At 46.9% G+C, this 14,215-nt stretch overlaps 5 non-coding genes and 1 pseudogene across 5 annotated transcripts; 2 read left to right on the forward strand and 4 right to left on the reverse strand.

The window, feature by feature from the left end:
* On the reverse strand, positions 1–82 carry trnas-gcu (transfer RNA serine (anticodon GCU)). The gene has a single exon. It is a non-coding gene; the product is annotated as a tRNA-Ser (tRNA).
* A 1,605-nt stretch (positions 83–1,687) lies between these two features.
* trnar-acg (transfer RNA arginine (anticodon ACG)) lies at positions 1,688–1,760 on the forward strand. Its single transcript has one exon. It is a non-coding gene; the product is annotated as a tRNA-Arg (tRNA).
* A 2,389-nt stretch (positions 1,761–4,149) lies between these two features.
* trnas-gcu (transfer RNA serine (anticodon GCU)) lies at positions 4,150–4,231 on the reverse strand. The gene has a single exon. It is a non-coding gene; the product is annotated as a tRNA-Ser (tRNA).
* A 1,605-nt stretch (positions 4,232–5,836) lies between these two features.
* On the forward strand, positions 5,837–5,909 carry trnar-acg (transfer RNA arginine (anticodon ACG)). The gene has a single exon. It is a non-coding gene; the product is annotated as a tRNA-Arg (tRNA).
* Positions 5,910–8,298: 2,389 nt separating this feature from the next.
* trnas-gcu (transfer RNA serine (anticodon GCU)) lies at positions 8,299–8,380 on the reverse strand. Its single transcript has one exon. It is a non-coding gene; the product is annotated as a tRNA-Ser (tRNA).
* Positions 8,381–11,220: 2,840 nt separating this feature from the next.
* LOC138232331 (U1 spliceosomal RNA) lies at positions 11,221–11,361 on the reverse strand (annotated as a pseudogene).
* Between the last annotated feature and the right edge of the window lie 2,854 nt (positions 11,362–14,215).

Raw genomic sequence — 14,215 nt, forward strand, 5'->3', positions numbered from 1 at the left:
CGATGAGAATGGGATTCGAACCCATGCGTGCAGAGCACAATGGATTAGCAGTCCATCGCCTTAACCACTCGGCCACCTCGTCGAGGGAGCTGCGCTGTCCGGACATGGGTTGGCGCGCTCCAGATGATCTTTTTCTTTTTTTTCCCCCGTACTCGAGGGTCATTTTCCTGTTCCACATGCGATTTCAACATTTTCCTTGGGAGATGTCAAGCCAGCAAGCCACTGCTGTGGTTCAGTGGCCAGTGTGGAGTTCAGTGGCCCTGTTGTACACAGAAAGCACATTGAGCTCCTTGGACATGAAAAGTTCCAGATAAAAGCCATTTGTCACCCTTTCTCTTGGTGTTGATGTTGCTATTATATGTAAAGGTGGCAACTTGCTCAGCGAGCAGGCGGAGCACACACCGAATGCAGATGTGTCTGAGTAGTGTGTCCAAGTGGCTGTCAAAGGACAGCTCTCCTGGGGCGCCCTGGCTTAGTTGCTTAAGGTGCCTGTCTAGTAAACAGGAGACCCTGGTGCCGAATCCCAGCGGTGCCTTTTTTGTTCTGTCTTCTCGAACAGAACTGGTCATTATGGACAACCGCCTACGGCTAGACTTAATTAAATGCAAGCATTCATTTCCTGTCTTGAACAACTTGTTTTTCTTATAATGGATGCAACTTGCAAAACATGAAATACAAACCTTGCTAATCAGCACTCGTGGCTGGCAAAAAAAAAAAGAAGTCAGCAATGTTTTTTTCTTTAACCTTAACCCTTCTAATGGAGAAGAGTTAAACGACCGAGTCTATGCAGCTTAAACGGTGCGCACGTCGGGTTCTTAGCTGAAAGGGTGGTAAATCACGCTCACCCCAGTCCTTAATCTTTTAAAGAGGATACAAAATTGAACCTAGTCGCCACATCACATACATCCTGTTCAACGATAAAAAGGTAACGTCTATCCTCACTCCAGAGTCAATCTCACGTTGAGGGCATATTTTTTTCCACTTTACCATGAGTCGGGCTCGGCTGCACAGAGGCGAGAGCAGAGCAATGAGGTCACGGGGACAGGGGAGTCACACGCTGGCTGTTTGAACACGCGGAAGATCACTGAGGGATCCACAGTATGTGGACCCTCCGTGCGCCATCAGTCCGCACTCCGGACTCTGAATCCTGCCATCCGAGTTAAGATCTCGGCGGAACCTGAGGCGCAGTTCCTTCTTAAAACGTAATCTGGTGAGCATTTCTAGAATCGTACTTGTATAGATGCAGCCTTTAATGTGTTGCTAGGTTAAAATTGATGACTTCTTGAACTTCAGTAGGCAACTGCCCTCTTGATTTCGGATTTAATTTCTTTATTACAGGGGCACTTTTATGAAGACAGAGTAATGTTCAGGTACTTTGCTTGATGGAGGAAGCTCATTTCGGACTCTGTGACCTGCTCACCTGGAAAGGTCTGCTGTACTACTACAAGAGAGAAGTAGAGTCTGGAAGAAGGGACAATTTTATGATGCTTTGGAAGATAATGTTTTTTTTTTCTTTGAAATCGAAATGAATCAGAATATCAGTGCAAAAGACAGAAGATATGGTTTTAAAACAGACAAAATGTAGAAAACAGGTGTTTCTCACTTTTGGTAAAGAATGGACCGGGGGTAATAGTTTACTAGTTGCAGTACTGATCTCACTGGGTTACAGTCCTGCAGTGTCACACCAGGGCCAGTGGCGCAATGGATAACGCGTCTGACTACGGATCAGGAGATTGCAGGTTCGACTCCTGCCTGGCTCGGGTCGTTTTTAAACGCATCGGGCTACTCCCTAAGTAGTCTGTGCTACTTACTGCATTGTAATCGTACCCAGTAAGAGATTTCCTTCATGTAAATGAAATGCACCTGACAGCTTTAGAAAAACACCTGGGCTCAGTACGGTGCTGAGAGCTCAGCGTTGCTGTTCTAATTAGCACGCACTGCATCGGCTATGAGCCCGAACTTTTCAATTATTCCGATCAGTAAGTCAACACGTAGTCCACATGAACGGTAGAAATATTCTCTTGTCTGTCTCTTGTTTGTATAGAACTGAATGTCCCTGACAATGTACTGTTAGTTTTAATTGAAGAACGGCACTTGTGTTCAAATATACCAGACAAGTTTATGTAACTGCTCATGCGACACTCAGTTGTAATTAGTCAAGAAATAAAGTCGAACAACAGCTGCGGGTTTGATTCTGAACGTATGAGATTGCAGCGCCTTTTACTTCCATTGACAAATGACAGAGATTCGAAGAGAGATCCTTCAGACCAGCAAGCAAACCCACGGCTATTTCGGTTTTCTATCTAGGCAACGTTGGTGTCTGCAATAGCATACATGAAAGCGTGATGCAATTTCTGTGGCTACATTTGTTGCACGTCATGCACAGTAAGAGTGTTTCTAACACCAAATAAAAAGTCAACAATTAGCGATCACGCCTTCTCCTCAGTTAACCCACTGAAACCCTTGCTGTTAACAGTTCTTTACTGCGTGCTTTAGGAGCACCTACATATCGTGTCGGTTCTTTCAGCTTTATTCATTAGGTTTTCAAAGGCATAAGCAGAGCACCAGAGGTGCGAAGGCAAAGTGTGTGGTTATCTGAAGAATTGATGTCCATGGCAGCGGGGCCAAGCGATTTAGCGTTGTTATAGTACCAGGAAAGGAGAAGCGGCACTTCGCCTCTGCCGCGCAGGCACAAGGCGACGTGCGGCAGACGCCGGAGTCGGCAGGTTTCGAACCTGCGCGGGGAAGCCCCAACGCATTTCGAGCCCATCGCCTTAACCACTCGACCACGACAAAAGCGAGCCCGCCGCCGCCGCATTCCTCCTATAATCAAACACGGACTGCGAGGTGGCTGCGGATACCTTTTTAAAGTTGCTCTCCGTTAAAAAAAAAATACCTTTCACAAGATACGTGCCGGCAGACAGACACGCCTCAGAGGGTTTAAGGCTGGCTTCACGTTCAAATGATAAAGTCCCCCCGTCCGGATGTCAAAATGCAACTTTGGCAGACAGAACAAACATCAACAAACCACAAATGTGGACAAGGATTTTACAAGCTGCACCACACTGCACTTTCAAAAGCATTTACGTTCGTGTTAGACGCAGGACTTGCCTTTGATTTGCGCGCTTACGAACGCCATGGAAAACGAAACAAAACTAAAGCCCTCAGCTCCTGCACGTGATTATAATGCCGTTACGTGTCGAAGCAGTAATTTACGTCATCCTACCACTGCAACACGGGGAATAGAGAGAAATGAGCACACGCTACGAATCGTCTCAATCACTCCCTAGAGTCGTAAGGCGCATTGAAGGGTGCACCCCCATCATTAATCGTTGCGCCTCTGTGAAAGGAAAGCTCTTGGGCAGTCTTTGAAACAGCTCGGATGAAACACTTGATTGCTTCCATGTGCATCTGGAGCCCACTTCTTATTTTCACTTCACGCCGCCCAAAGCATTTCTAAAACAGGAGATTCGCGTTTGGGAATGCGCCCTGCCCTACAAATAAAACAGGTCTACGGGTCTGAAACCTGCTCCACGGAAAACAGCTCTGTTGCGCTTTTGATCAAAGGGAGATTCGCTGTTCTTACTTTTTGATGACATAACACCCAAAGGGGCTTCTTTGGAGCTGGATTCCAACCAGCATCCTTAAGTTTCTTGGCGGTATCCTTTACAGTCCTCTGTTCGGTCGACAAGGGACTGAAGGGGGCAGCTTTCCTCACACATACAGTGCAATGTACTGTAGTGTTCCCCTTCATTGAATTCGCAGTTCTGCATCAGACCTCTAACTCGTTTCCTTAGCTTGGATTTAAGCCACGAAGCAGGCTTCTACTGTATAAGGAATCACAAACTATTTGAGAGGCCACCATCCCAGGGGGAACTGACAAAGTCTATCCCTAAACACCTAGCGCGGTCTCTCGAGAGACTGTCAAAAATCGCTTTCTCCGTTTGCGTTGCAAGTAAGTGAAAACGCGGTCTCAACCCAGAGCCACTTGGCAGCAGCGACACGTAAATACCGTTACTGTTACTGCTCGATACCGACGTTAGCCTACTATACCATGTTCAGCCACCGCTAGAAAATGCACGGCTCTAGAACCGGAGCAAGCGACAGGAGGGCCAACGCCGAACGGGCGCACGTGTCAGACATGGAGCGCGACGAGAATGGGATTCGAACCCATGCGTGCAGAGCACAATGGATTAGCAGTCCATCGCCTTAACCACTCGGCCACCTCGTCGAGGGAGCTGCGCTGTCCGGACATGGGTTGGCGCGCTCCAGATGATCTTTTTCTTTTTTTTCCCCCGTACTCGAGGGTCATTTTCCTGTTCCACATGCGATTTCAACATTTTCCTTGGGAGATGTCAAGCCAGCAAGCCACTGCTGTGGTTCAGTGGCCAGTGTGGAGTTCAGTGGCCCTGTTGTACACAGAAAGCACATTGAGCTCCTTGGACATGAAAAGTTCCAGATAAAAGCCATTTGTCACCCTTTCTCTTGGTGTTGATGTTGCTATTATATGTAAAGGTGGCAACTTGCTCAGCGAGCAGGTGGAGCACACACCGAATGCAGATGTGTCTGAGTAGTGTGTCCAAGTGGCTGTCAAAGGACAGCTCTCCTGGGGCGCCCTGGCTTAGTTGCTTAAGGTGCCTGTCTAGTAAACAGGAGACCCTGGCGCCGAATCCCAGCGGTGCCTTTTTTGTTCTGTCTTCTCGAACAGAACTGGTCATTATGGACAACCGCCTACGGCTAGACTTAATTAAATGCAAGCATTCATTTCCTGTCTTGAACAACTTGTTTTTCTTATAATGGATGCAACTTGCAAAACATGAAATACAAACCTTGCTAATCAGCACTCGTGGCTGGCAAAAAAAAAAAGAAGTCAGCAATGTTTTTTTCTTTAACCTTAACCCTTCTAATGGAGAAGAGTTAAACGACCGAGTCTATGCAGCTTAAACGGTGCGCACGTCGGGTTCTTAGCTGAAAGGGTGGTAAATCACGCTCACCCCAGTCCTTAATCTTTTAAAGAGGATACAAAATTGAACCTAGTCGCCACATCACATACATCCTGTTCAACGATAAAAAGGTAACGTCTATCCTCACTCCAGAGTCAATCTCACGTTGAGGGCATATTTTTTTCCACTTTACCATGAGTCGGGCTCGGCTGCACAGAGGCGAGAGCAGAGCAATGAGGTCACGGGGACAGGGGAGTCACACGCTGGCTGTTTGAACACGCGGAAGATCACTGAGGGATCCACAGTATGTGGACCCTCCGTGCGCCATCAGTCCGCACTCCGGACTCTGAATCCTGCCATCCGAGTTAAGATCTCGGCGGAACCTGAGGCGCAGTTCCTTCTTAAAACGTAATCTGGTGAGCATTTCTAGAATCGTACTTGTATAGATGCAGCCTTTAATGTGTTGCTAGGTTAAAATTGATGACTTCTTGAACTTCAGTAGGCAACTGCCCTCTTGATTTCGGATTTAATTTCTTTATTACAGGGGCACTTTTATGAAGACAGAGTAATGTTCAGGTACTTTGCTTGATGGAGGAAGCTCATTTCGGACTCTGTGACCTGCTCACCTGGAAAGGTCTGCTGTACTACTACAAGAGAGAAGTAGAGTCTGGAAGAAGGGACAATTTTATGATGCTTTGGAAGATAATGTTTTTTTTTTCTTTGAAATCGAAATGAATCAGAATATCAGTGCAAAAGACAGAAGATATGGTTTTAAAACAGACAAAATGTAGAAAACAGGTGTTTCTCACTTTTGGTAAAGAATGGACCGGGGGTAATAGTTTACTAGTTGCAGTACTGATCTCACTGGGTTACAGTCCTGCAGTGTCACACCGGGGCCAGTGGCGCAATGGATAACGCGTCTGACTACGGATCAGGAGATTGCAGGTTCGACTCCTGCCTGGCTCGGGTCGTTTTTAAACGCATCGGGCTACTCCCTAAGTAGTCTGTGCTACTTACTGCATTGTAATCGTACCCAGTAAGAGATTTCCTTCATGTAAATGAAATGCACCTGACAGCTTTAGAAAAACACCTGGGCTCAGTACGGTGCTGAGAGCTCAGCGTTGCTGTTCTAATTAGCACGCACTGCATCGGCTATGAGCCCGAACTTTTCAATTATTCCGATCAGTAAGTCAACACGTAGTCCACATGAACGGTAGAAATATTCTCTTGTCTGTCTCTTGTTTGTATAGAACTGAATGTCCCTGACAATGTACTGTTAGTTTTAATTGAAGAACGGCACTTGTGTTCAAATATACCAGACAAGTTTATGTAACTGCTCATGCGACACTCAGTTGTAATTAGTCAAGAAATAAAGTCGAACAACAGCTGCGGGTTTGATTCTGAACGTATGAGATTGCAGCGCCTTTTACTTCCATTGACAAATGACAGAGATTCGAAGAGAGATCCTTCAGACCAGCAAGCAAACCCACGGCTATTTCGGTTTTCTATCTAGGCAACGTTGGTGTCTGCAATAGCATACATGAAAGCGTGATGCAATTTCTGTGGCTACATTTGTTGCACGTCATGCACAGTAAGAGTGTTTCTAACACCAAATAAAAAGTCAACAATTAGCGATCACGCCTTCTCCTCAGTTAACCCACTGAAACCCTTGCTGTTAACAGTTCTTTACTGCGTGCTTTAGGAGCACCTACATATCGTGTCGGTTCTTTCAGCTTTATTCATTAGGTTTTCAAAGGCATAAGCAGAGCACCAGAGGTGCGAAGGCAAAGTGTGTGGTTATCTGAAGAATTGATGTCCATGGCAGCGGGGCCAAGCGATTTAGCGTTGTTATAGTACCAGGAAAGGAGAAGCGGCACTTCGCCTCTGCCGCGCAGGCACAAGGCGACGTGCGGCAGACGCCGGAGTCGGCAGGTTTCGAACCTGCGCGGGGAAGCCCCAACGCATTTCGAGCCCATCGCCTTAACCACTCGACCACGACAAAAGCGAGCCCGCCGCCGCCGCATTCCTCCTATAATCAAACACGGACTGCGAGGTGGCTGCGGATACCTTTTTAAAGTTGCTCTCCGTTAAAAAAAAAATACCTTTCACAAGATACGTGCCGGCAGACAGACACGCCTCAGAGGGTTTAAGGCTGGCTTCACGTTCAAATGATAAAGTCCCCCCGTCCGGATGTCAAAATGCAACTTTGGCAGACAGAACAAACATCAACAAACCACAAATGTGGACAAGGATTTTACAAGCTGCACCACACTGCACTTTCAAAAGCATTTACGTTCGTGTTAGACGCAGGACTTGCCTTTGATTTGCGCGCTTACGAACGCCATGGAAAACGAAACAAAACTAAAGCCCTCAGCTCCTGCACGTGATTATAATGCCGTTACGTGTCGAAGCAGTAATTTACGTCATCCTACCACTGCAACACGGGGAATAGAGAGAAATGAGCACACGCTACGAATCGTCTCAATCACTCCCTAGAGTCGTAAGGCGCATTGAAGGGTGCACCCCCATCATTAATCGTTGCGCCTCTGTGAAAGGAAAGCTCTTGGGCAGTCTTTGAAACAGCTCGGATGAAACACTTGATTGCTTCCATGTGCATCTGGAGCCCACTTCTTATTTTCACTTCACGCCGCCCAAAGCATTTCTAAAACAGGAGATTCGCGTTTGGGAATGCGCCCTGCCCTACAAATAAAACAGGTCTACGGGTCTGAAACCTGCTCCACGGAAAACAGCTCTGTTGCGCTTTTGATCAAAGGGAGATTCGCTGTTCTTACTTTTTGATGACATAACACCCAAAGGGGCTTCTTTGGAGCTGGATTCCAACCAGCATCCTTAAGTTTCTTGGCGGTATCCTTTACAGTCCTCTGTTCGGTCGACAAGGGACTGAAGGGGGCAGCTTTCCTCACACATACAGTGCAATGTACTGTAGTGTTCCCCTTCATTGAATTCGCAGTTCTGCATCAGACCTCTAACTCGTTTCCTTAGCTTGGATTTAAGCCACGAAGCAGGCTTCTACTGTATAAGGAATCAGAAACTATTTGAGAGGCCACCATCCCAGGGGGAACTGACAAAGTCTATCCCTAAACACCTAGCGCGGTCTCTCGAGAGACTGTCAAAAATCGCTTTCTCCGTTTGCGTTGCAAGTAAGTGAAAACGCGGTCTCAACCCAGAGCCACTTGGCAGCAGCGGCACGTAAATACCGTTACTGTTACTGCTCGATACCGACGTTAGCCTACTATACCATGTTCAGCCACCGCTAGAAAATGCACGGCTCTAGAACCGGAGCAAGCGACAGGAGGGCCAACGCCGAACGGGCGCACGTGTCAGACATGGAGCGCGACGAGAATGGGATTCGAACCCATGCGTGCAGAGCACAATGGATTAGCAGTCCATCGCCTTAACCACTCGGCCACCTCGTCGAGGGAGCTGCGCTGTCCGGACATGGGTTGGCGCGCTCCAGATGATCTTTTTCTTTTTTTTCCCCCGTACTCGAGGGTCATTTTCCTGTTCCACATGCGATTTCAACATTTTCCTTGGGAGATGTCGAGCCAGCAAGCCACTGCTGTGGTTCAGTGGCCAGTGTGGAGTTCAGTGGCCCTGTTGTACACAGAAAGCACATTGAGCTCCTTGGACATGAAAAGTTCCAGATAAAAGCCATTTGTCACCCTTTCTCTTGGTGTTGATGTTGCTATTATATGTAAAGGTGGCAACTTGCTCAGCGAGCAGGCGGAGCACACACCGAATGCAGATGTGTCTGAGTGGTGTGTCCAAGTGGCTGTCAAAGGACAGCTCTCCTGGGGCGCCGTGGCTTAGTTGCTTAAGGTGCCTGTCTAGTACACAGGAGACCCTGGCTCCGAATCCCAGCGGTGCCTTTTTTGTTCTGTCTTCTCGAACAGAACTGGTCATTATGGACAACCGCCTACGGCTAGACTTAATTAAATGCAAGCATTCATTTCCTGTCTTGAACAACTTGTTTTTCTTATAATGGATGCAACTTGCAAAACATGAAATACAAACCTTGCTAATCAGCACTCGTGGCTGGCAAAAAAAAAAAGAAGTCAGCAATGTTTTTTTCTTTAACCTTAACCCTTCTAATGGAGAAGAGTTAAACGACCGAGTCTATGCAGCTTAAACGGTGCGCACGTCGGGTTCTTAGCTGAAAGGGTGGTAAATCACGCTCACCCCAGTCCTTAATCTTTTAAAGAGGATACAAAATTGAACCTAGTCGCCACATCACATACATCCTGTTCAACGATAAAAAGGTAACGTCTATCCTCACTCCAGAGTCAATCTCACGTTGAGGGCATATTTTTTTCCACTTTACCATGAGTCGGGCTCGGCTGCACAGAGGCGAGAGCAGAGCAATGAGGTCACGGGGACAGGGGAGTCACACGCTGGCTGTTTGAACACGCGGAAGATCACTGAGGGATCCACAGTATGTGGACCCTCCGTGCGCCATCAGTCCGCACTCCGGACTCTGAATCCTGCCATCCGAGTTAAGATCTCGGCGGAACCTGAGGCGCAGTTCCTTCTTAAAACGTAATCTGGTGAGCATTTCTAGAATCGTACTTGTATAGATGCAGCCTTTAATGTGTTGCTAGGTTAAAATTGATGACTTCTTGAACTTCAGTAGGCAACTGCCCTCTTGATTTCGGATTTAATTTCTTTATTACAGGGGCACTTTTATGAAGACAGAGTAATGTTCAGGTACTTTGCTTGATGGAGGAAGCTCATTTCGGACTCTGTGACCTGCTCACCTGGAAAGGTCTGCTGTACTACTACAAGAGAGAAGTAGAGTCTGGAAGAAGGGACAATTTTATGATGCTTTGGAAGATAATGTTTTTTTTTTCTTTGAAATCGAAATGAATCAGAATATCAGTGCAAAAGACAGACTCTTGGTTTGGTTTAAAGAGATATGGTTTTAAAACAGACAAAATGTAGAAAACAGGTGTTTCTCACTTTTGGAAAAGAATGGACCGGGGGTAATATTTTACTAGTTGCAGTGCTGATCTCACTGGGTTACAGTGGTGCAATGGATAATGTGTCTGACTACAGATCAGGAGATTGCAGGTTCGACTCTTGTCTGGCTCGGGTCGTTTTTAAACGCATCGGTCTACTCCCTAATTAGTCTGTGCTACTTACTGCATTGTAATCGTACCCAGTAAGAGATTTTCTTCATGTAAATGAACTGCACCTGACAGCTTTAGAAAAACACCTGGCCTCAGTACGGTGCTGAGAGCTCAGCGTTGCTGTTCTAATTAGCACGCACTGCATCGGCTATGAGCCTGAACTTTTCAATTATTCCGATCAGTAAGTCAACACGTAGTCCACATGAACGGTAGAAATATTCTCTTGTCTGTCTCTTGTTTGTATAGAACTGAATGTCCCTGACAATGTACTGTTAGTTTTAATTGAAGAACGGCATTTGTGTTCAAATATACCAGACAAGTTTATGTAACTGCTCATGCGACACTCAGATGTAATTAGTCAAGAAATAAAGTCGAACAACAGCTGCGGGTTTGATTCTGAATGTATGAGATTGCAGTGCCTTTTACTTCCATTGACAAATGATAGAGATTCGAAGAGAGATCCTTCAGACCAGCAAGCAAACCCACGGCTATTTCGGTTTTCTATCTAGGCAACGTTGGTGTCTGCAATAGCATACGTTGGTGCCGTAGGCTTTGGGAGGAAAACCTGCAGGATGGAAAGGTGATCTATAGCCTCATCTCTAGAGATGTTTTGTTGCTGTGGCATGTGTGTGACCCATATTAAAAAAAAAATATCGAAGCTGCCTCTAAATCTGCAAATGAAGATGAGTCGATATACCACTTGTTTTTCGTATAACTAGACATATATTCATTTGTTACTGATTTCATTCATTGAGCACGGGTACAATAGAGGTACAGCAATTCACTGTTTGACATGTCTGGTACAGAACCTACAGAACCTAGCAATTAAAAAAAGGGGTGAAACTGTCTTTAGACTCAGCATACAGTACCGAGGCCACCCATGACCAAATAAAGGCTAACCTCGATAATCAGCCTAAAGAACGCAGACTACAGCAAAACGACTGACTTTGAAAAGGGAATGAACGTCCGGAAGGAGTAGTGGAACTAGCTTGAGATGCTTCTCCGGACCCCTAACTAAAAGCCACCGAGAACCAGCAGCGGCGTCGACTCCTTTCGAACCGGGATCCTTCCGCAGCCACGCAGTTCGTGGTGTCCTAACCCTCCCGTATCTGATTTTGGACCAAGCACATCAGGGGAGAGCACGAACGCAGTCCCCCACTACCAGAAATTATGCAGTCAAGATTCCCACATTTGGGGAATTCGCAGGGGTCAGCACAGCCGGAGTGCAACGGCCGAGCCTCGCCCTGGGTGAACCGATTCGATTTCGATTTTTAAGAACTTTATTTTCTTTTCACAAAAAAATACAGGACATCACAAATCAGAAAGCTTTACATTAATATACATACTTAAAACAGTATATATGATCACATCTCATTACATTTTGACACGGTAACAGTTACATAGCAACAATTTTCTTTTTTTCTGGTGCAAATCACATTCTTTACTTAAACATGATAATGTTTTTCACAGTTTCTTGAGATATTGACCTATGCTCTCTATTTCCCACAGATTTTCTGCTTCCTCCCTCCCTTCTCTCCACAGATCTCTGAGGTAATAGTTCTCTCGGGTGATGAACAGGGCCAGGCTACCTGCTGCCTTGACTGGGACCTCGATGCCTTTGAACAGCCCCATGTTCCTCACTCTCCACAGGGCGTCTTTCCCACTGTTCACCACGGCCCAGATCCTGTCAAACACGTCGGGAGGAAGTTTGACAGGAGAGATGCCGTATATGACGAAAGCAGCGGTCAGGGTAAATTGGGGCAAGAGAGCCTGCAACCAATCTTCAAACTGTGCCCAGAAGGCCTTAGCAAAAAAACAGGACCACAGGAGATGGGTCACAGTCTCCTCCTCGCCGCAGCCCACCCTAACGCAGCGAGGGCTGGGGGTGAGGCCCCTACGGTACAAGAAAGTTCGTACCGGTAAGCACTGGTGGAAGACACTCCAGGCTAAATCTCTGTTAATGTTGCACAGAAATTTAGAGGATGTGTGTCTCCACACCTTCCTTGTTTGGGCTGATGTTAAAATGCCCACAGGGGTCTGCCTATTGTTCTGGGGTGCAACGAAATCTTCCAGTTTTTGGACGCTGACATCTCGGAGGGGAATATGGCCAATTGGGTGAGATCTTAGAAAACTTTTAACTGTCCCATAAATTGCAGGGCATGTGTCAGAGAGTGGGACGTCCAGCTTGGGTCTGACACCCCACACTCTGAACTCCTCCCTACCTACCCAGAGCCTGGAAAAATAAGTCCAGGTACGCGCTGCAGGTGCTGTTGCAAAGCCTCTCAGCACAGAGGCCAGGAAAATGCACAGCAGCTTCGTAGCAATATCTGGGACAGACTTCCCCCCTGATGGTAGCGGCCTGTACATTATTTCCCTTCTGAGTCTTTCCTGCTTCCCACCCCATAGAAATTGAAACATCAATCTCCTCAGCACCGCTGCAACACGGTGTGGGATTGGGAAGGTAGAAGCCAGAAAATTCAAGACAGGCAAGAGCTCGGCTTTGATGACCAGCACCTTCCCTGTCATGGTGAGGTCTCGGTCCTTCCATTGCATCAGTTTTTTGTTTAAGATTGGCAATTTGTTCTGCCAATTTACTGTTCCCATCTCTTCTCCAAAATACACCCCCAGGACCTTAATTCTCTTCTCTTGCAGCCTGAGATCATGTCCTTCTTTTGGCTCCCTCCAGTTCTGATAAAAAATCTCACTCTTAGATTTGTTAATTTTTGCGGATGAAGCCAAAGAGAAACGATCACAGCACTGCAGAGCTCTGCTAATTGAGGCATTGTCAGAGAGGAGCAGGGTGACGTCATCCATGTATAGAGATGTCTTTACCTCTCCTCCCCCACTTCCAGGCACTGGTATCCGATTAATGGCCTGATCCTGGCGCAAGGCACAGGCTAAGGGCTCCATAGCCAAAACGAATAACAAGGGGGATAATGGGCAGGCCTGCCTCACCTCTGAACAGACTTCAAAGGGGCGTGATCTATTGCCATTAACCATTACTCTGCTGTTGCTACCTGTGTACAGCAGGTTAATCCACTTTCTCATGATGGGGCCAAAATTCATGTGCTCAAGTACCGATGTTAAGTACTGCCGGTTTAGGCGGTCAAAGGCCTTTTCTAGGTCTACACCTAAAATGCACAGAGGGAGGGAGCGATCCTCTGAGTACAGACAAACATCCCTCAACAAGGCCAGGTTGTCGCTCATCAGGCGTCCTGCTATCCCACAAGTCTGTTCTTTCCCTACCAGTGAGGCCACTACATTTTGTAGGCGCAGGATCTTAGTGTCCACGCCTAAGAGGCTGAGGGGTCTCCTGTTCTTTATGTCATTCTTTGCTCCTTTCTTAAACAAGAGAGAGATAGTGCCTTCTCTTAAGGAGTCAGGCAGCAATTCTGTCTTATAGCTTTCCTCGAATAGGAGCAGTAGCGGATCCTGAAGCAGATCCCAAAAGGTGCAATAAAATTCTTTAGGGAGCCCGTCAGCACCCGGAGTTTTCCCCTTCTGTAAGCTCTCCATAGCCTGTCTCAGCTCTTCTACTGTCAAATCGCTCTCAAGTACTTCCCTATCTTCTTCACTCAAAACGTTTTCTAGCTTTGAGGTAAAAAAATGAATTTCTTCATCCTTTACCTCTGTAGAGCTGTACAGTCTTGAGTAGAAGGCCTCGGTGCAGGAGAGGATAGCACTCGGCTCTGTTCTCTCTCGTCCCTCCTCATCAACTACACTTTCCATGACAGACTTGGAGCCTACCACTTTCCTGAAAAAGAAGCGAGTACACTTCTCATTTTCTTCCAAGAACTGCACTCTGCTTCTTAACAGCACTCCTCGACTACTTTCTTCGGCTATGCTCCGGATGTCCTTTTTTAAAAGGGTGATATCCTCGAGCACATCGAAGCCACTGTGCAGCATCGTGTAGAGACGCTGCAGCTGCCTCTGTTTCCTGGCTAGCACTCCTCTCCGTCTGGCAGCAGCCTTCCTTCCCTCAGCCATGAAAAAGGCCTTTGTCCTCACCTTCACCTCCTCCCACCACTCTCCTACTGACCCGTACAGACACTGCAAGGACAGCCACTGTGATAGTTTCTCCTTGTAGCGGGATACTACCCCCTCGTTCTCTAGCAGCTTTGTGTT

Source organism: Lepisosteus oculatus, unplaced genomic scaffold, assembly GCF_040954835.1.
Source record: "Lepisosteus oculatus isolate fLepOcu1 unplaced genomic scaffold, fLepOcu1.hap2 HAP2_SCAFFOLD_63, whole genome shotgun sequence".
NCBI lineage: Eukaryota > Metazoa > Chordata > Actinopteri > Semionotiformes > Lepisosteidae > Lepisosteus > Lepisosteus oculatus.